General features: G+C 45.2%; 1 long non-coding RNA gene across 1 annotated transcript; it reads left to right on the top strand.

Annotated features, from left to right (window-relative positions):
• The first annotated feature begins 319 nt into the window (after positions 1-319).
• On the top strand, positions 320-21,004 carry LOC117438004 (uncharacterized). Its single transcript, XR_004550624.1, has 3 exons — positions 320-343; positions 7,058-7,165; positions 18,894-21,004. It is a non-coding gene; the product is annotated as an uncharacterized lncRNA (long non-coding RNA).
• Positions 21,005-22,667: the final 1,663 nt, after the last annotated feature.

Below are 22,667 nucleotides of genomic sequence, written 5' to 3'. Positions count from 1 at the left end.
ATTTAAATTGACAATTTCAATTGCTGAGGTGAGTACCTTGAGAGAGAACGCTTTCAACACCGGAGCGGAAATAGATCAAGGTTCAGGAGCCTCAACTCAGAGCAGTAAGAGTCACCGACGGAGACTTGAGTTCTCGACAGAATTTGCCCAAGAGTCGACAGCTCAGCTAAACTGAGCAGCTGACTCATAGAGGGCAGAGCCAAGAGGCGGCAGCTCAGCTGACGCGAGCAGCTGAATCACAGTGGGCGGAGCCAGGAGAAGCGGCACCAGCCCTGAGTGGTTAAAAACCCGCCTCAAGGAGGTAGAGCTACTAGGACTGCGGTGAGGTAGTTTGCGTCGGATGGTGAGTAGTCGCCGTATGACCAGGTCCCGGTACGGGAGTTCTGCTGTGGCTGTCTCAGGAATGGCTAGTGTAGGCACCCAGACAGAGCCGATGAGAGGGGAGGCTGCAGTGCAGAGCTCAGAGTGGTCTTCTGAGGGAAAGGTGCAGAGTGGGCAGGGCTGTACTTGGGGCTCCTTGGTGGAGGTCCTCCTGCAGCAGGTGTTTGAGCTGTGGGATGCTATTAATAGGCTGCAAAGATGTCAGGGAAGCTGAGAGACAGCAGGAATGCTTGCTCCAGACCCAAACTGTGCAAGGGCCTCAAGCTTCCACTGTAGCACCTAGAGGAAAAAAGGAGGCTGTTAACTTGGAAAGCTGGAAATTAGTAACAAAAAAAAAAACCCAACGAGAACTGGTGGAAGAGGGCAATTAAAAACAAGGGGCTTCCTCCTAAATCTGTTGTGTCCATGCAGAACAGTTTTGCTGTCCTGGAGGGGGGCTGATGTGGAAACACAATTGCAGCAGAAACAGCCGGCTGGTGCATGGATAAAGATCTCTACTGGTGCTGCCAGGAAAAAGCGGTGTGTTATAGGAGTAGGGGACTCTACTTTGAAAGGGACAGAAGCGCTACTCTGTTGGCCTGACCAGGTCACAAGGGAGGTTTGTTGCCTACCTAGGACACAGATCAGGGATGTTGCAGAGAGGCTGCCTGCTCTAGTAAGTCCCACGGACTATTACCCACTTCTAATGATATATGTCGGTGGTAGGGATATAGGTAGTAGTAGCTTGGGGAACATAAAGGACTACAGAGCTCTGGGAGAGGTGGTTAGGGGCTCTGGAGCTCAGATAGTCTTTTCATCCATTCTCTAGGATACAGGGAAGGACCTTAAAAAAGCTAGGAGGATTGCACAGGTTAATGGATGGTTAAAAGGGTGGCATCGTAGTCAGGGGTTTGAGTGTTTAGAGCATGGGACCGAGTCTGTAGGCCAGGCCTACTGAGGGCTGGTGTAGCTGATCTGACAAAGAAGGGGAAGAGTGGTTTTGGGAGGAGGCTTGCCAGGCTTTTTAAGGATGCTTTATACTAGATGTGTTGGGGGAGGGGGGCATCATTCCATCCCAACACTCCCAGTCAGTTGCCAGCACCTGTAATAAATGCTCAGAGCAATGTAGAGATACTCCAGCTGCTCCAGCCAGTGAGCCGGCTTCATTTGGAGCTCGGCTCAGATGCCTCTATCCAAATGCCCGTAGCATGGGGAACAAACAAAAGGAATTAGAGATCTGTACATGTTTACAGTGGTATGATGTAATAGGCATCACAGAAACGTGGTGGGATGGCTCCTATGACTGGAGTGTTGGAATGGAAGGTTTACAGGGTTTTTAGAAGAGACAGGCCTGGCAGATGGGGAGTGGGAGTTGCCCTTTATGCTAGGGATAGGCTGGAGAGTATGGAACTCTCTCTGGGGGCAGATGATCAGTCAACAGAGTTTGTGGGTCAGGTTTAAAGGGAAAACAGCTATGGGAGACATTACTGTGGGGATCTGTTACAGACCACCTGATCAAGAGGAACCTGTGGATGAAGAACTCTACAGACAGATAGGAAAAGCCTCACACTCACAGGCCCTTGTTCTCATGGGGGACTTCAACCACCCTGACATCTGTTGGAGCGATGGTACTGCCTGGCACAAGCAATCCAAGAGGTTCCTCAATTGTGTGGAAGACAACTTCCTTCTGCAAGTAATAGAGGAGCTGACAAGGAGAGGTGCCATGCTTGACCTCATGCTCACCAACAGGGAAGGGCTGATTGGAAATGTAATGCTTCAGGGCAGACTTGGCTGCAGCAATCATGAGATGGTTGAGTTAGAGATCCTCAGGACAGTGAGAAGAGCGTGCATCAAGCTCACTGCCCTGGACTTCAAGAGAGCAGACTTTGGCCTCTTCAGGAATCTGCTTAGTAAGACTCCATTGGATATTGCCCTAGAGGTCAGGGGAGCCCAAGACTGTTGGTTGATATTCAAGGATCACCTGTCAAAAGCTCAGGAATGTAGTTTCCCAACTATAAGGAAGTGCAGGAGGAGGGCCAGGAGACCTCCTTGGATGGATAAGGAGCACCTGAAAAAAAAAGGAAAAAAAAGTGCCTTATTGAAGATGGAAACAAGGACAGGCAGCCTGGGATGATTGCAGGGATGTTGTCTGGGAATCTAGGCACCAGTTTAGGAAAGCTAAGGCCTAGTTAGAATTAAACTTGGCTAGGGATGTTAAGGATAACAAGGGATCTATGTAGTGAACAAAAAACAGACTAGGGACAACGTAGGCCCCCTCTGGAAGCAATCAGGAGAACTGGCTATGCAGGATTTGGTGAAGGCTGAGGTTCTGAATGACTTCTTTGCCTCGGTCTTCACTGGCAAATGCTCTAACCACACCACCCAAAACTTGGAAGGAAGAAGCAGGGACTGTGAGAATGACCTCGGTCTAACCTCTGTGCCTGGCGAAATCATGGAGCAGAGTCTCCTGGAAGGCATGCTAAGGCACATGAAAAACAACAAAGTGCTTGGTGACAGCCAGCATGGCTTCACTAAGGGGAAATCCTTCCTGACCAATATGGTTGCCTTCTATGATGGGGCTTTGAAACTGATGGACAGGGGTGGAGCAGTTGATGTCATCTACCTGGACTTGTGCAAAGCACTCGACACTGTGCCACATGACATCCTTGTCTCTAAATTGGAGAGACATCAATTTGATAGGTGGAGCACTTGTGGATAAAGAACTGGCTGGATGGCCGCACACAAAGAGTTGTGGTCAACGGCTCAATGTCCAGCTGGAGACCAGTAACAAGTGGTGTCCCTCAGGGATCATTATTGGAACTGGTTTTCTTCAACATCTTTGTCGGTGATATGGGCAATAGCGTTGAGTGCACCCTCAGCAAGTTTGCTGATGACACCAAGCTATGTGGTTCGGTTGATATGCTGGAGGGAAGGAATGCCATCCAGAGGGACCTTGACACACTTGTGACGTGTGCTGATGCCAACCTCATGAAGTTTAACCGTGACAAGTGCAAGGTCCTGCACCTGGGTCTGAGCAATCCCAGGCACAGCTACAGGCTGGGCAAAAAAGAAATTCAGAGCAGCCCTGTGGAGAAGGACTTGGGGGTGTTGGTCAAGGAGAAGATGAACATGAGGCAGCAGTGTGTGCCCGCAGCCCAGAAAGCCAAGCGAATTCCGGGCTGCATCAAAAGAAGAGTGACCAGCAGGTCAAAAGGAAGTGATCTTGCCCCTCTACTCTTCTCCTGTGAGACTGCACTTGGAGTACTGTGTGCAGTTCTGGTGTTCTCAACATAAAAAGGAAATGGAACTGTTGGAGTAGGTCCAGAGGGGGGCCACGAGGACAATCAGGGGACTGCTCAGCCTGGAGAAGAGAAGGCTGTGTGGAGACCTCATAGCAGCCTACCAGTATTTGAAGGGGGCCTATAAGGAAACTGGGCATGGACTCTTCATTAGGGTCTGTAGTGATAGGACAAGGGGTAATGGGCTAAAACTTAAGCAGGGGAGGTTTAGACTGGATATAAGGAAGAAATTCTTTCCTGTCAGGGTGGTGAGGCACTGGAATGGGTTGCATAGGGAGGTTGTGAATGCTCTATCCCTGGCAGTGTTCAAGGCCAGGTTGGACGAAGCCTTGGGTGATATGGTTTAGTGTGAGGTGTCCCTGCCCATGGCAGGGGGGTTGTACCTAGGTGATCTTAAGGTCCTTTCCAACCGTAAGTATTCTATGATTCTAAGTTTGTGCACTGTTCTGGAAGTTGCAAGTTATTTCCAGAGGCATTACAGCTCACAGCTTTCTAAAAAGAATCTAGTGAGTAACAGTATGTTTGGATAAGTCTGAAGAATGATCTCATCAGTTGAATTAGTTTTTTTTTTTTGGTTTGTTTAAACTTCCAGCTTGAGTCCAAATCAGAATGAAAGCATGCCTGTATGATGTGCAGCTTTTGCATTTTTATTGCTTCCCAGCACCAGCAGCTAAACATTCATTATTAAAGCTTTAAAATTCATACTGTGGCAGGAAAGAAAATGTTTTCCTAACTTTGATACAACTTTAACCAATTATAGATACAATGTGTCCTTTAGTCTTTCTACGTGTGTCTGATTTTTTTGTCATGTACCATATAATTTGGAGAATTCTAGACCAGATACCTGTAAAGTTTGGTGGGAATGAAAAGACACAATAAGGCTTGAGTCTTTTTCAGTATCTTAATGTCATTTTAATGTCCCAACCCCCCAAGCCTGTCCCTGAAAGTGGTTCCACCTGGTGTTTTCTGCTAGCTGGCCAGTAATGATACTCAGTTTCTGTATTTATGCATGTACTGAGCTGAAGTAATCAGTTCGTGCAACGTAACTCATCAGTCTTCACACCCATGCTTACGTACTAAAAACAAAACAGTCAATCACTGTCCTATTTTGTTTTGCACAGTCAAGCCAGGGAGAACTTTGGTTTTGGTTTTTTGCAAATTAGAATCATAGAATACTTAGGGTTGGAAAGGACCTTAAGATCACCTAGGTACAACCCCCCTGCCATGGGCAGGGACACCTTACACTAAACCATATCACCCAAGGCTTCGTCCAACCTGGTCTTGAAGACTGCCAGGGATAGAGCATTCACAACCTCCCTATGCAACCTCTTCCAGTGCCTCACCACCCTGACAGGAAAGAATTTCTTCCTTATATCCAGTCTAAACCTCCCCTGCTTAAGTTTTAGCCCATTACCCCTTGTCCTATCACTACAGACCCTAATGAAGAGTCCATGCCCAGTTTCCTTATAGGCCCCCTTCAAATACTGGTAGGCTGCTATGAGGTCTCCACACAGCCTTCTCTTCTCCAGGCTGAGCAGTCCCCTGATTGTCCTCGTGGCCCCCCTCTGGACCTACTCCAACAGTTCCATTTCCTTTTTATGTTGAGAACACCAGAACTGCACACAGTACTCCAAGTGCAGTCTCACAGGAGAAGAGTAGAGGGGCAAGATCACTTCCTTTTGACCTGCTGGTCACTCTTCTTTTGATGCAGCCCGGAATTCGCTTGGCTTTCTGGGCTGCGGGCACACACTGCTGCCTCATGTTCATCTTCTCCTTGACCAACACCCCCAAGTCCTTCTCCACAGGGCTGCTCTGAATTTCTTTTTTGCCCAGCCTGTAGCTGTGCCTGGGATTGCTCAGACCCAGGTGCAGGACCTTGCACTTGTCACGGTTAAACTTCATGAGGTTGGCATCAGCACACGTCACAAGTGTGTCAAGGTCCCTCTGGATGGCATTCCTTCCCTCCAGCATATCAACCGAACCACATAGCTTGGTGTCATCAGCAAACTTGCTGAGGGTGCACTCAACGCTATTGCCCATATCACCGACAAAGATGTTGAAGAAAACCAGTTCCAATAATGATCCCTGAGGGACACCACTTGTTACTGGTCTCCAGCTGGACATTGAGCCGTTGACCACAACTCTTTGTGTGTGGCCATCCAGCCAGTTCTTTATCCACTGAGTGGTCCACCTATCAAATTGATGTCTCTCCAATTTAGAGACAAGGATGTCATGTGGCACAGTGTCGAGTGCTTTGCACAAGTCCAGGTAGATGACATCAACTGCTCCACCCCTGTCCATCAGTTCTGTAAATTGGTAACAAGTCTCTAGATGATATGGAGGAAAAGCAAAGTGAAGCAGTGATGTTCTGGCTCCAAAAACAAGGTTTCAGCAACGTGTTGGTTAGATATACTGAGAGTCCTGGGAACCTGGTGATAGTTGATGTTACTTCCAAAGATACAGTCTTTTGCTTTCTTTATCCCCTTCTCTGCTTAAGGAATCTTAAATCACACAAGAGCTGTTTCTTGACATTAGCCTTTCAGAATAGAAGATTCAAATATAGTTATTTATTATATTATTTATACTTGTAATAGTTTCTCATGCTAATGATGAAACCTGTTTTAGATTATCTTACTTGAGCAGGAGTTTTGGACTAGATCATTTCTCGTGCCAACCACAGGCTGCCTGTCTTGCCCTTCCCTTCCGGGTGGCCCTCTTATAACAGAGGAGGCCATCCCTCACATCAAGGTCTGGCATGGCACGTGTTCCCACTACTCAACGCCTGCTGGGTTGCAGCCAACATCGTAGCCAAAGGTTCTTCTTGGTGGCAAACACAGAGGCCCACCCAGTCTTGCCTTTGCCTATGGTAGGAGGCATTTAGCAAGCCTCAGTCTTTGCATCTCATTGTCAATGCAGAGTTTTACCTGCCTCATCCAGGAACCAAGTCGCTATCATAGCAAAGTACACACAGATTTACATTAGCAGTGTAACTACTATAGGGTGCAGCAGCACTTTGAAGATGCTGGTAGCAGTGGGGACCAGCCGAAGAAAATTTCCCACCAGTGATGTTCTCCTACTCTCTTAATTTGTTCCATTACCTGCTTTATAACATTACAGTCATATTAAAATCTTTCTAGTTTCTGCCTTACCATTTTCTAGCAGCTGCTGTAAATTTGCATGCTCTAACATCTCTTTTGCAAGTGACAAATCCATACAATACAAGGTGTAGTTTCTTATTAGCAACTGGCTAGTAAATACAGCTAGTTTATACACAAAATCACAACTTCTAATAATAGCTACATTGTAAGCACACATGTTCAAGTTGATACTTTTCATTTGCCCCCAAGTGATGTTTTGTAATAATTCGTTTTTCTCTTTCTCTGTCTCATTCTGCTCAGGGTTTTCAAGGTCAGCTCCTGCATCTGAGGCATCAGGTTCTTCAACTTGTCTGTCCATCTCATGGTATGGCTTGACAAACTTTGCAGGCAGCCACCGCAGACCTGTAGGTAGGAGGACACAAACCTACCCCTCCCCCAGGTTATCAGTTCCACTGGCCCTTCCCATTTCTGGGGGCCTAAAGGATCACAATACCATATTTGCCTTTAAGCCACAAGGATTTACACCCATGACAAATGATGACTGAGCTGTTGACTGACAGGGCAAGAGCTGATAAATTCTGCTTTGCTTGAGAAGAAGACAGTTTAAAGTGTTTCTTTAAAGCAGAGGCATTCTGATGAAAAGAAGGAATGTGAAGCAGCTGCAGAAGTAAATTGCACAGTGTTAACAGTCAAGGAATCAGTTATGTCATTACCCACAGTTAAAGGACCAGGCAGGTTAGAATGCAACCTAATATGACCAATAAAAACAGGATAATTAGTTCAGCAGCCAATACAGAAGCCCTACAAGCCTCTGCTCCAACATTCTGACATGCTCCAACCAATTCAGCAATGTCTTTAAATTTTCCTCTGACTGGGGCTAACATAGCCCCGCAATCCCCACCTGCACCCTCATAGGCTAGCCAAAATAAAAGTGCATGAGCAGCCCTGTGCCCATCAATCTACCTTTGTATAGCATTATCCAATCAGTCTATAAAAGGCCCATAGGGATCTTGAGATGACCCTCCCTGGCGAACAAGGGAGACTTCTAAGTCTCTCACCCTGCTCTGCAGTGGCTACAAATGCCTGCCTATGCAACAGCACTCCTGTTTTAATCCTTTCTAGCTCAGAATGTAAACCTGCTAATTGTTGCTCCAACTCTGTGTTCTTATCTACCGTGCCTTTCTAGGCAGGCAGCAAACAGTTTGCCATGCGTCCAGTATGTCTCAGTCGCTCCTTCGAGTGGGTATGGAGGGTTTCTACAAACTCACCCCAATACTTTAACACTCCCATGGGGTTCTTAGCTCCCCACGGTTCAGGTCCTACATTAGTGCAAGTCTCTATTTTATCCTACAACATGCTCCATGGTTCCTGCGTCCACCCCAGACACCCCACAGGAGGAGCCACGGTCCAAGGCTCTTTCCATATCTTTCTCCCTTTCGTTTCCATCCTCCTCACTATCCAATGTAGTCCAGATGTCTCCATCCCATGTTTTGGGATCCTAGTCTGGTTGGGTTACTACTGCCCATTCCCACGGACCAGTTTCCGCACTGGGCTTTGGACATTACCGCCATCACCGAGCAGTCTGCATGGCATACGATGTTGCTAATTTCTTTAGGGTTTTTTTACTGCCACCCTGGTGCTCCTTGGGTGGCGGCTAATAAAGCTTGCTGCACTACCACTCTCACTTTTTCAGTTAGTAGTTCTTGTTTCAACTAATCTACCTGTTCCTCCAAGTCCCCATGTTAAACACACTAAGCAGGGCTCCTCCCATGCGCCCAGTGTATTGCAGGTGCTCTTTGGGCTTTGTTTTTGGTATCTCCACAAACTGCCCCCAATACTTCAACAGATCGAGAGGGCATTTTTCACTCCATGGCTCTGGCCCCATCTGAGTACAAGTTTCCCACCTGTCCCACAATGTATTCCACTGCTCAGGGGTCCATCCTGGCTGTTCCACTGGCAGAGCACCAGGATCCGAATTGGAGGGTGGCTTCCTCTTGAACATGGTTACACAACTCTATCACAACTAAAATGTGGCACAGTCCAATAGCTGTGCAACCCCACTACACTGCCCCACTCAAGCATGGCGTGATCTGGTAGCTGTGCAACCCCACTACACAGCCCCACTACACAGTAATATGTAATATGTGGTGCAACCCAGTAGCTGTGCACTCCACTGCCTGGCCCCACTAATTCTCGTTATACCCAAATATTTCTCTCACGCTCTCTCAGACCCAGAATCCCATCCTTGTCACCAGTTATGTTCCAGAGTTCAAGGATTCCAGTTTGAGAGAAATGCAACACAACAAAGAATCACAATTAGTTCATTAATACAGGGAAAATATAGAGATAACAAAAGATACAGTAAAGGATATCTCTGATGTTTGGTTATCTCGCCAACCCCAAGGACCATGTAATGACGATCAAGAAACCAGCTCCAAAAAACATAGCAGAGTGAGGTGGCAGGCTCAATCTTAGTGGGTGTCCCCCCAGAGGCAATGTTGACCTGGGTGGTATGAGGTTCTGCCTCCCTGCATTGCCTGAGGCTCGGGCTCTTATACTAGCAAAAATGCACACTCATTCTGATGTAGGGGGCCAGCCTACATCAGAAGAAGTGGCCAGCTATATCTAGAAAGGTCTCACAGGGTCGGGACTTTTCAGGGAGGAGCCACCATGGACAAACAGTACTTTTCTATTTTTGTGCGTTTCACCATGGACCATTATCTAGTGTCACTGACACACTACCCAATAGGTAGATACTATAGCAAAGCCTTCAAGGATATTTAGAGACCCTATCAGAGCTAGTGAGCTGAAAATGTAGCTCACATATGGTCAAAATTGTTTAAGAAACAAAGACATATTCAAAGACTTTTTAGTTCAACTTTTCCTAAACTATTTTTTCTGTGCTTTCTAAACATCACATCACTTACTGTTCACATCCTAATGACTGTCTACATGCATAATTAACTGTTCTTTTCTGTCTGCCCTTTTTCTACTTTCTTTGTAACTCTTATTTTAGACTTTACGGGCATAACTACAACTGCATATGGGTTCTATCTTATGGGCACTACAAGGACATTCAAATACTTCTGTTGCACTTAGCAAGGTGCCTTAGTGTCAAGTGTCCAGTGTCCCAACAGCCACATGGAAAAAATGCCTCCTACCACTCTGGTAATCTGACAAAATCCACATTTTTGCAGGTTGCACCGCTCCTTGAAATGCACTTGTATACCTGTTGTCCTCAGACAGCACTCTTTCCTCTCCTCTTACTCCTGAAATGTATTTGTGAGCCTAATTTACATGTTAGTGGTTGAGTGTGTGGTAGAGAAGTTCTCCATACATATTCTGACCAGTTTCTCTGGGAGAACCAGCTGCAGAAAGAACTTGCAGAAGACTTGCCGACAGGCCTTGCAGAAGTTTTCTGAGAAGAAAACATAAATAATGGGGTTGATGCAAGAGTTCCTGTAGGCTAGGCAGTGAGAGTTGATGTGGAAGGTGAAGGAGATGTTCAAGGGAAACCATCCAAACTCTGCCCACATTGTGATGATGTGGTGTGGCAGCCAGGAGAGAAGGAACATGGTGACCACAAGCATCACCATCTGCACTGTCTGGAAAAGACAAGGTTACAAACTAAATGGTTTCAGCGATCAAGTGAGTCTGTAGGATGAGTGAGTTTGCCTTGCTCTGTCAATAGTGAAGGCAACACAGGCAACACTAATTGCCAGGTGGGCAGATTATGATATTATGAAAAAGGATGCTAAAACCCAATCCTCCTCCCTGGAAAACAAGGGTTGCCTGGTTTTGGCTCAAGCAAATAACTCTATAGGCAATGGAGATAGTGCCCATAAAACCTCAAACTATTGTTTGAGTTGCAAAAGCTGTAACTATGTTACATGGAAGAGTATAAATAATATTCCATAGTATTTGGAGGCTGAGGAACATTAAGGCTACTGAAAGTAACTGCAGGGGAAAACAGCCTGGCTGCAAGAAAATATGCCACTGAGAGAAATAAAAGAGACTGACCTGAGGAGAAAGATTTTTTCAGTAGCTTCCATCTTACAGGAGAAACCAAGAAAAACCATGCATAGAGGATTTTTACTTTTAATATGCAGTGCTCTTTGGTTACAAATATTCCTAGCTAGATGATTTCCTGACGGAGGTTCACTGTGCCTGTTGGATCCCAGTCTGTGTACTGGCTCGGTTAGAGGTGTGCCTTTGCAAAGCTTGCTCTCCAGTTAGGCTGGCCAGCCACCCGTGCAAACTGTTATTTGTTAGCCACAAAGCTTGACCTGAGGTAAAATTTTCTTAAAAACAGTTTCTTTGAAGTTACCATCCAAAATGAAGGTTAATATGAGGTGACCTGCTGACTGCAGCTGTGGTAGCTCTACAGCTGTGGCTGAGGAAGAGGAATGAGGCTGAGGAGTATGGTGGAGCAGCATGAGGGAGTGGTTGTGTGCTGCCAGGGTGGAAAGGGTGCAGGGAGAGGCAGCCTTGACCAGAAGTAGGTGGTATAAGCTGCTTGAGCTATTTTGGTGTGAATTTTAGTAGGCTTTTTCTTTTGGGTTTGTTACTTTTGTTGAGAGGAAACGGTAGCTTGGGAAGAGAGGCTCAGGCTGTGAGGAACCTGGGTGGTGGGAAGACTGAAGTTAAAGACTGAGGTGCCTGCATGTGGAATTAATGTTCTGGGGACCTGCAGTATGCATACCAAGAAATAACTAAATAACTCAGTCCTTTTCAATGAAAAGGTAAATTTTTTATCATCCCATCCCCCCCCCCCCCCCGGAAGCCTTTGAAGAGGATGAAGAATGACTTTTATTTACTGTAAGCTATGTAGTTAAATGATAAGTCATTACAACTTCCATTTTGTAAGATCCAAGGCCTAAGTTTAAGAAGGCTGAGCATGTTCCTTTTCTCTATTTCTACTTCTAGTACACTCAGTAACTACCTTGCAAAACTCAGAGGTTACTGACTTGGGGCCCCTGAGAGCCTTTCCTAGTAATTTTACAGGGCTAATTCCATGTAACTTTAGGGGTTTTCAAAAATATTAGTGGTAATTAGTGGGGAGCATCATTCCATCCCAACACTCCCAATCAGTTGCCAGCACCTATAATAAATACTCTGAGCAATGTAGTAATATTCTAGCCGCTCCAGCCACTGAGCAGGCTTCATTTGGAGCTTGGCTCAGATGCCTCTATACAAATGCCCGTAGCATGGGGAACAAACAAGAGGAATTAGAGATGTGGGCACATCTACAGGGCTATGATATAATAGGAATCACAGAAACATGGTGGGATGGCTCCTTTGACTGGAGTGTTGGAATGGAAGGTTACAGGCTTTTTAGAAGAGACAGGCCTGGCAGATGGGGAGTGGGAGTTGCCCTTTATGTTAAGGATAGGCTGGAGAGTATGGAACTCTCTCTGGGGGCAGATGATCAGTCAACAGAGAGTTTGTGGGTCAGGTTTAAAGGGAAAACAGCTATGGGAGACATTACTGTAAGGAACTGTTACAGACCGCCTGATCAAGAGGAACCTGTGGATGAAGAACTCTACAGACAGATAGGAAAAGCCTCACACTCACAGGCCCTTGTTCTCATGGGGGACTTCAACCACCCTGACATCTGTTGGGGCGACGGTACGGCCCGGCACAAGCAATCCAGGAGATTTCTCGATTGTGTGGAAGACAACTTCCTTCTGCAAGTAATAAAGGAGCCAACAAGGAGAGGTGCCATGCTTGACCTTGTGCTCACCAACAGGGAAGGGCTCGTTGGAAATATGACTCTCCAGGGAAGTCTTGGATGCAGTGATCACGAGATAGTCGAATTCAAGGTCCTCAAGACAGTGAGAAGAGCGTGCAGTAAGCTCACTGCCCTGGACTTGAAGAGAGCAGACTTTGGCCTCTTCAGGAATCTGCTTAGTAAGACTCCATTGGATATTGCCCTAGAGGTTAGGGGAGCCCAAGACTGTTGGCTGATATTCAAGGATCACCTGCTACAAGCTCAGGAGTGTTGCATCCCAACTAGAAGGAAGTGCAGCAGGAGGGCCAGGAGACCTCCTTGGATGGATATGGAGCTGCTGAGAAAATTTCACAGGAAAAAAGAGGCTTATAAAAGGTGGAAGCAAGGACAGGTGGCCTGGGATGAATACAGGGATGTTGTCAGGGTAGTTAGGGACCAAGTTAGGAAAGCTAAGGCCCAATTGGAGCTAAACTTGGCAAGGGATGTTAAAGATAACAGGAAGGGATTTTATAGGTATGTAGCAGCTAAAAAACAGACTAAGGACAATGTAGGCCTCCTCCAGAAACTTTTGGGAGAACTGGCTACACAGGACTTGGAGAAGGCTGAGGTTCTGAATGGCTTCTTTGCCTCGGTCTTCACTGGCAAAGGCTCTGACCGCAGCACCCAAGTCTTGGAAGGCAGACGCAGGGACTCTGAAAACCTAGACCTTGGGCCCACTGTACAAGAGGATCTGGATCGAGGCCATCTTAAGAACCTGAATGTACACAAGTCCATGGGACCTGATGAAATCCATCCGCGGGTCCTGAAGGAGCTGGCGAATGAAGTTGCAAAGCCACTGGCCATCATATTTGAAAAATCATGGCAGACAGGTGAAGTTCCTGATGACTGGAAAAAGGGAAATATAACCTCCATTTTCAAGAAGGGGAAAATGGATGACCCAGGGAATTACAGACCAGTCAGTCTCACCTCTGTGCCTGGCAAAATCTGGGAGCAGATTCTCTTGGAAGGCATGTTAGGGCACATGAAAAACAACAAGGTGCTTGGTGACAGCCAGCATGGCTTTACTAGGGGAAAACCCTGCCTGACCAATTTGGTGGCCTTCTATGACAGGGCTACAAAAATGATTGGCAGGGGTGGAGCAGTTGATGACATCTACCTGGACTTGAGCAAAGCATTTGACACTGTCCCACATGACATCCTTGTCTCTAAATTGGAGAGACATCAATTTCATAGGTAGACCACTCGGTGGATAAAGAACTGGCTGGATGGTCGCACTCAAAGCGTTGTGGTCAACAGTTCAATGTCCGGCTGGAGATCAGTAACGAGTGGCGTCCCTCAGGGATCGGTGTTGGGACCGGTCTTGTTTAATATTTTTGTCGCTAACATGGACAATGGAATTGAGTGTGTCCTCAGCAAGTTTACCAATGACACCAAGCTGTGTGGTTCCGTTGATATGCTAGAGGGAAGGAATGCCATTCAGAGGGACCTTGACACGCTTGTGAGGTGGGCTGATGCCAAGTGCAAGGTCCTACACCTGGGTGGGAGCGATCCCAGGCACAGCTACAGGTTGGGCAAAAAGGAAATTCATGGTAGTCCTGCGGAGAAGGACTTGGGGGTGTTGGTCAATGAGAAAATGAACATGAGCTGGCAGTGTGTGCACTCACAGCCCTGAAAGCCAACCGTATCCTGGGCTGCATCAAAAGGAGCGTGACCAGCAGGTCGAAGGAGGTGAGCCTGCCCCTCTACTCTGCTCTCGTGAGACCTCACTTGGAGTATTGTGTGCAGTTCTGGTGTCCTCAACATAAAAAGGACATGGTACTGCTAGAACAAGTCCAGAGGAGAGCCACAAGGATGATCATGGGACTGGAGCACCTCCCATATGAAGACAGGCTGAGAAAGTTGGGGCTGTTCAGCCTGGAGAAGAGAAGGCTGCGTGGAGACCTCATAGCAGCCTTCCAGTATCTGAAGGGGGCCTACAGGGATGCTGGGGAGGGACTATTCTTTAGGGACTATAGTGATAGGACCAGGGGTAACGGGTTGAAACTTAAACTGCAGGGGAAGTTTAGACTGGATATAAGGAAGAAATTCTTTCCTGTTAGGGTGGTGAGGTACTGGAATGGGTTGCCCAGGGATGCTCTGAATGCTCCATCCCTGGCAGTGTTCAAGACCAGGTTGGATGAAGCCCTGGGTGATATGGTTTAGTGTGAGGTGTCCCTGCCCATGGCAGGGGGGTTGGAACTAGGTGATCTTGAAGTCCTTTCCTGTCCTAACTATTCTATGATTCTATGGTTCTATAATGGAAGGTGAGCATTTTTTTACATATTTAGTCCCTCTATTTTGGGGTACTGTAGCAGTGCACAGCAGGTGACTTCCCTGCTCTCTTTTTACTTGATTCTCAGCAAAATGTGTGCTTTATAACTTTAGTATTTACTGTTTCACATTCGTATTTTGTCATTTTTTATCTCAGCGAACAAAAAAAGGAGGAAGACAATGAAAAGCAAGGGGCTTCCTCCTAAATCTGGTGTCCCCAAGCTTTGCTGCAGGGGGCTAATGAGGAAACACACTCGCAACATGAACTGGTAAAAAAGATCACTACTGGTGCTGCCAGGAAAAAGTGGCAGGTCATAGTAGTAGGGGACTTCGAAAGGAACAGAAGCACTCATCTGTCGGCCTGACCCAGTCTCAAGAGAGATGTGTTCCCTACCAGGGGCTCAGATCAGGGATGTTGCAGAAGGGCTGCCTGGTCTAGTAAGTCCCACTTCTAGTGATCAATGTGGGTACTAGTGATATAGATAGCAGTAGCGCAGAGAACATTAAGAAGGACTACAGAGCCCTGGGAGAGGTGGTTAGGGGCTCTGGAGCTCAGATAGTGTCGTGGGTTCAGCAGTAGCTGTCATTTTTCCTTCTTCTTGGTACTTGGTGCAGTGTTGTGTTTTTGACTTTCGGGCTGGGAACGTTGTGATAGCACGTATGTTTTGAGTTACTGCTCAAATGTTTTGGTTTGTCCAAGGACTTTGTGAGTCTCATGCTCTGCCAGGGAAGAAGGGGAGGCCGGGAGGAAGCAGAGATAGGTCACCCGATCCAAGCTGGCCAAGGAGGTATTCCATACCACAGCACATCATGCTCGGGGAGGTAACTGGGAGTTGGCTGGAAGGGAGGGATCTAGCTCTCTTCCTGGTCGGGCTCATTTTGGCAGGTGGTATCGTATTCTCTCTCCTTGTTTATTTCCTCTATCATTGTTTTTATTAGTGGTAGCAGTAGTGATTTGTGTTATACCTTAGTTACTGGACTGCTTTTATCTCAACCCGTGGTAGTTGTATTCCTTCGGTTTTCCTCCCCATCCCTCCAGGAGCGGAGGGGAGGGGTGGAGGGGAGGGTGTGTGGTACTGTGGGAGACTGAGGTGGGGTTTTAAACCAAGACAGATATTTTTTTCATCAATTCTCCAAGATAATGGGGAGGACCTTCCAAAGGCTAGGAAAATTGGACAGGTTAATACATGGTTAGAACAGTGGTGCCATAGTCAGGGGTTTGGGTATCTAGGACACAGGACTCAATTTAGTAGGTCAGGTCTACTGGGGACTGGTGTAGCTGGTCTGACAAAGAAGGGGAAGAGTGGTTTTGGGAGGAGGCTTGCCAGGCTTTTCAAGGATGCTTTAAACTAGATGTGTTGGGGGATGGGGCATCATTCCATTCCAACACACCCAGTCAGTTGCCAGCACCTATAATAAATGCTCGCAGCAATGTAGTGATGTGGGAATTCTTAAAGAGCCAAGGCCACGTAGTGAGCGATCCCGATACCCTGAGCCTTGTTACTCTAAAGTAAGAAGATTCTTGGCAGACATAAGCAAGGTCAATTGTCTTGTTAGGCGTCTGTAATTTTCCACTGAAAACGTGCAGAGAATGATCTCTGCCAAGGTTGTAGTTTCCCACTGTATTTTTAGAGTAAGGTATTTAATCGCAATTATAACAAGTTATAAACATTAGCTTTGTAAACGGTAGTAACCTCTAGACTAACCAATTAGAGCTCCGTATCCAAGGCTGTTACATAAGAAACCTAAGGGTGTAAGGGTATAAAAGGAGCACTGTATCTGAATAAACTTTGGCAATCACTTGATCATATTGATCGTCTCTGCATTGTCTGTGACTCCTGCGTCAACATAGTGATATTCCAGCTGCTCCAGCCAATGAGCCATCTTCATTTGGAGCTCGGCTCAGATGCCTCTATCCAAATGCCCGTAGCATGGGGAACAAACAAAAGGAATTAGAGATGTATACATGTTTACAGTGGTATGATATAATAGGCATCACAGAAACGTGGTGGGATGGCTCCTATGACTGGAGTGTTGGAATGGAAGGTTACAGGGTTTTTAGAAGAGACAGGCCTGGCAGATGGGGAGTGGGAGTTGCCCTTTATGTTAAGGATAGGCTGGAGAGTATGGAACTCTCTCTGGGGGCAGATGATCAGTCAACAGAGAGTTTGTGGGTCAGGTTTAAAGGGAAAACAGCTATGGGAGACATTACTGTGGGGATCTGTTACAGACCACCTGATCAAGAGGAACCTGTGGATGAAGAACTCTACAGACAGATAGGAAAAGCCTCACCCTCACAGGCCCTTGTTCTCATGGGGGACTTCAACCACCCTGCTATCTTTTAGAGCAATGGTACTGCCCGGCACAAGCAATCCAAGAGGTTCCTCAATTGTGTGGAAGACAACTTCCTTCTGCAAGTAATAGAGGAGCTGACAAGGAGAGGTGCCATGCTTGACCTCATGCTCACCAACAGGGAAGGGCTGATTGGAAATGTGATGCTCCAGGGCAGCCTTGGTTGCAGCGATCATGAGATGGTTGAGTTAGGGATTCTCAGGACAGTGAGAAGAGCGTGCATCAAGCTCACTGCCCTGGACTTCAAGAGAGCAGACTTTGGCCTCTTCAGGAATCTGCTTAGTAAGACTCCATTGGATATTGCCCTAGAGGTCAGGGGAGCCCAAGACTGTTGGCTGATATTCAAGGATCACCCGTCAAAAGCTCAGGAGTGTTGTTTCCCAACTAGAAGGAAGTGCAGCAGGATGGCCAGGAGACCTCCTTCTAGTTTGGTACCAGTCTTGTTCAACATTTTTGTCAGTGACATGAACAGTGGGATTGAGTGCGCCCTCAGCAAGTTTGCAGATGACACCAACCTGTGTTGCGCGAAGAGAAATGGCCTATGCACGATCCAATGTGAATTCAGCATAAGACCCTTTATTGTGTGACAAGGACATATTTATATAATTCTACTGCCTTTACACACGATTATGCATTTTTTGAATTTTTGCCTCGCTTTGTGCATGAGGATAGCACGCCTCTAAACTAATACAGTGTTTGGTTACTATCTCTGACGCTTATGCTAATGTTGCGGTTACTTCATAACCTTGCTTCTTCTTATCTTTTTTGCTCCATCCTTGCTTCCTCTTGTCTCGTTTGCTCAAGCTTCCTTGGGCCCCTCATGGCCTTGCTGTACCTTTCGGGGTTATTCAGAGTTCATGCACCAAATGTCCATTCTCCTGTAAGAACACTGTCTCCATATCTCCCCCTTTTATTTCTTGTATTAGCCACACTCTTTACTGCATCTGTGATCATTTTTGCAACACATTTTAAAATTAAAGATATTATACATATAAAACACAAGATTGCTATCATTAATGTTAACCCTTGAATTATTAAATGTTTCAACCACTCAGGTAAATGTAGTCCCAGTGTGTTCCATAATTCATCCCATGCATTATGATTGTCAACTTTTTCATGTTTTCTGTTAACTTTTGTAATTTTAGATGGATCTATTCTGAATGATCAGACAAATTCATACAACTCATTCCTTCAAAATCCTCACATCCATGTCCCTGTGCTAAAAGTAGAAAATCAATAGCTGCACGATTCTGAAGAAGCTCATGAAGCATACTATCTGTGTTGGTTAACAAATCAGTTATAATTTGTGATGTAAGGTTTAATTGTTTAGCTGTCCAGCAGGCTAGTTTTTATAAGTTCCATAATGCCTTTCCTGCTGATATTCCAGGGCCTAATAGTGAAGTAATAACTCTGGTTGAGATATCCCAAAATTTCATATCATCTTTACAGTCTGGACCTAATTGTTCAACTGATCTTTGTTTGCGTATTGATGTGGTTATGTCCTGTATAGATCTATTCAATATCATGTGTTGATTGGGTGCAAAGAGTGTGATTTTTCTGAAATAGCATGGCTCTCCTATAACATTTGCAGGGATTCCCTGCCATGCACGGTCTCCACAAATGAGAAACATTCCTGGAGGTATTGCTTTTGCAGTGTGTTTATTAAAAATGCGAATATTGATCTCATTTGTTTGTTCTGCCCCCACAGCCCCTATACAATAATCTTCCTTTTGTTTTGTATAGGTGTACCAAGGAGAGGTTACATTAGTCCAGGAAGTCAGATCACCTCTTCCCCATTGGCCGTGGTGGGCATACATTTGCCCTCCAAACATGAAACAGGAATTACTTCCATTCAATGATCCCAATAATTCTAACTCCTGTGGGTCCCATGGTAGAGTGGTATTGAGATTCTGTATTATTAAGGCTGCTGCAGCTCCTATATTATTGTTGCAAGTTTGTTTGTCATTGTACCATGAGTTGCATGTATGGATAATTATTTTCAAATCTAATATGGTTTTGTTACCCATTTTTGCCAGTCTGTCAACAGCAGGTAAGGTATGCCAATTAAGCATGTTTGAAAAGGGTCTCCAGGTGTCGCAAGGGATAAACAAAATGATGATTGATTTGTTAGATTAGCCCATGTTACCCACATGTTTTGTCTAGGAAGTATCATCTGTATTCCCTGCATCAAATGTACGCATGTTATCAGACCTAAGATTAATTCCACTTTCCCGCAATTTTGCAAACCTTCCAACATTTTCTTGGAATATTCTAGTCCTGACATTCTTTATGGGACAAAGTTACCTGCTTTCAACAGCAGCCAAATAGTAAACTTCCTGTATGATGATGCATATGGCTATTGTGAATCACTTTGTTGTTGTTTTTCACTCTGGGTATTATTATTATTCAGATATGGTTTCACCCACTTGGCTTTCACCCACTGCATTCCTGTATCTGTGGAAACACAAGCATAACCTCTTCCTCATGTTATCAGTTGATTTGGACCTTCCCATTATCCTGTTTGTCCATTTTTTACCCACACGCAAACCCCTTTCAGCATATTCAAATCTCTTTCAGACCTGATCTGTGTTTCACAGCCAGTGGAACTGACTGATCGCCTGGTAGCCGTAAAAAGTTCAATACATATACTGCCTTGAGTAATCGTGAATGAGGATCATTTTCAGTCCCAGCTCCCCCCCTTCTGTTTAAGAAGTAATTCTTTCAGTGATCAGTGTGCACATTCAGCAATGGCTTGACGTGTAGGAGAATGTGGTGTTCCAAACAACTGTTGTATTCCCCAGTTCATACAGAAGGTTTGTAGTTTGGCACTTGTATATCCCGGACCATTATCAGTTTTGAGAGCCGTGGGGACACCTAAGGCTGCAAAGGCTGATAATAGATATTTGATAACATGTTTTTCAGTTTTGCCAGTTTGTGCTGAGGCCCAAATTGCCATGGAATAGCAGTCTATGGAGACATGTACATATTTCAGTTTACCAAATTCCGGAATATGTGTTATATCTATTTGCCACAATTCTAAAGGTCTGTAACCTCTTGGGTTAACTGCAAGAGAATGTGGATTATTTATTACTTGACAATCAGAACATGAAGATATAATAGCCTTTGCATTGGTTATAGGAATATGAAATTGTCGTTGTAATACTTTTGCACTCTGATGAAAAAAATCATGGGATTGCTGGGCTTGAGAAAACAAGTCTCTGGGGGGTGCCACCCATGCAGGATACACTAACAAGTCTGCCTGTGCATATCCCTGCTTGAGTATGCTGTCTATTGTGGTATGGCTGTGAATATGACAAACATAATAATAATGATTGTGTTGGGTAAGCACAACAAATAAGCAGCAAAAAAGCAAATACAATTTTTCATGCTGTAGCTCCTTAATATATGCTTGATCTATTCTATAAACTATACCTACTACATATTAAGAGTCACACACAACATTAATTGGTTGTCTGTTCCACTGTTCAAATATGAATACTACTGCCAATAATTCTAAATACTGGGTGGAACAGCCATCTTCTGCATGAATTATCTGATGGCTCCACAGCGCGTTTTCTTGCCAAACATAAGCTGCTTTTCCTGTTTTTCTGCTGGCATCTGTAAAAACAGTTAAAGCTTCAAAGAGTTGTTGTTTCAGAAGTGGAAATCCTAATACTGGTGTGGTATGGATAATGTTGAATAGTTTATGTCCTGGACTTTGTTGAATGATTTGGCCATCAAACCCTGACATGGGAATTTGTAAATCAACAGAATTTTGTGACAACCAATCAAAATATTCTGCTGTAATAGGGATTATTATCTGTGTTATTTCTAGTCCACTTAAGCTATGCACATGTTTATGCACTTTTATAATAAATTGAGCAATGGAATCTTATAGTCTGCAGCGTTTTTCTTGGTTGTGATGGCAAAAACATCCATTCTAAAATTTTTAGGGGGTCTGTGTCTGTGACTATCCACTGAAAAAGAAACCCATATATTTGCATATTTTGTAAAAAGGCAACAGTAAAAATTGGCCAATCAGGGTTCCAGTGATGGAGATAATTATTTTTAATGTTGTGACTAATTATTTCTAAGGTTCCTTGAGCTTCTGTACTTATTTCTTGGGGCTCATGGATATTTTCTCCTCCTTTTAGGAGTGCAAAAAGGGGTTGTAGATCAGCATTAGTGATCTCACACATTGTTTGCACACAGTTAATGTCTCCAAGTAACTTTTGGACATCGTTTAGGGATTTTATGTCGGGCCTAATTTCTACTTTTAATGGCTTCACAACTGTTTTATCTATCTGAGTGACTAAGTAGTTGTACAATTCTGTCTTCTGATTTTTTTCTGGTGTAACGATCAATCCTGCTTCTGCTAATTTTGGTGTGATCTTTTCCAAAATAAATTCAATGTTTAGCGTTTCCCTAGCAATCAGAATATCGTCCATATAACGATATATGAGAAGTTGCGGCCACTTTTGCCGGATGGGTTGTAAAACCCATGCTACATGATTTTGACATAGGGTTGGTGAATTTTTCATTCCTTGTGGTTATACTACCCATTCAGATCGTGTGCAGGGTTCGGCCTTATTAATTGCAGGAACTAAAAATGCAAATTTCTCACAATCATCTGGGTGCAATGGAATGGTAAAAAAGCAGTCTTTAAGATCAATTACAAATATATTCCAATTTGTTGGAATCATGACGGGTGAAGGAAGGCCTGGCTGTAATGTTCCCATATCGGACATTACTGCATTGAACAGCAGAGGTTTAGATTGGATGTAAGGAAGAAATTCTTTGCTGTTAGGGTGGTGAGGTACTGGAATGGGTTGCCCAGGGAGGCTGTGAATGCTCCATCCCTGGCAGTGTTCAAGGCCAGGTTGGATGAAGCCTTGGGTGATATGGTTTAGTGTGAGGTGTCCCTTCCCATGGCAGGGGGGGTTGGAACTAGATGCTCTTATGGTCCTTTCCAAGGTCCTTTCCAACCCTAACTATTCTATGATTCTATGATTCCAGTGTCTAAGTGAGCCAAAATTTGTATTGTGTGGCCCAATTTGTTGGTCAAGGTAACGATACACTGAGGTTTTTGTTGTTGAATCGATATTGCTAGACAAACTTGAGGGTCACCTGCAGAGCCAAATCCTGCATTCCCTCTTCATGTGTCTAAGGAGTGGGGGACAGCAGCATGGAATGGAATTAATTGTGCTATCTGTGCACCAGTGGTAACTGTAATGAGTGGGGTGGGGGTTCAAACCATTATTACAATACAACCTGTATAATCAGCATCAATAACCCCTGGTAAAACAAAACTAACTTTGTGGCTGAAGATCGTCCAAGCAATAATGCTGAAAGTCCATGTCCTAGGAGTCCCTGTGTGGTGCTAGGGATACAGGTTACCTTTGTGTCCATAAGAGTTACTGGGGTTGCGGTGAAGACGTTCACTCTGGCACTCCCTGAGGTTGCAACGGAGAGGTGTGCCAGACAGCCTGGGTCCCTGTTGGTGTCTTTGTGCCGGGG

This window comes from Melopsittacus undulatus, chromosome W (genome assembly GCF_012275295.1).
Source record: "Melopsittacus undulatus isolate bMelUnd1 chromosome W, bMelUnd1.mat.Z, whole genome shotgun sequence".
Classification (NCBI taxonomy): domain Eukaryota; kingdom Metazoa; phylum Chordata; class Aves; order Psittaciformes; family Psittaculidae; genus Melopsittacus; species Melopsittacus undulatus.
The sequence above is the reverse complement of the archived record's forward strand: the minus strand, read 5'-3'. Positions and strand labels throughout refer to the sequence as shown.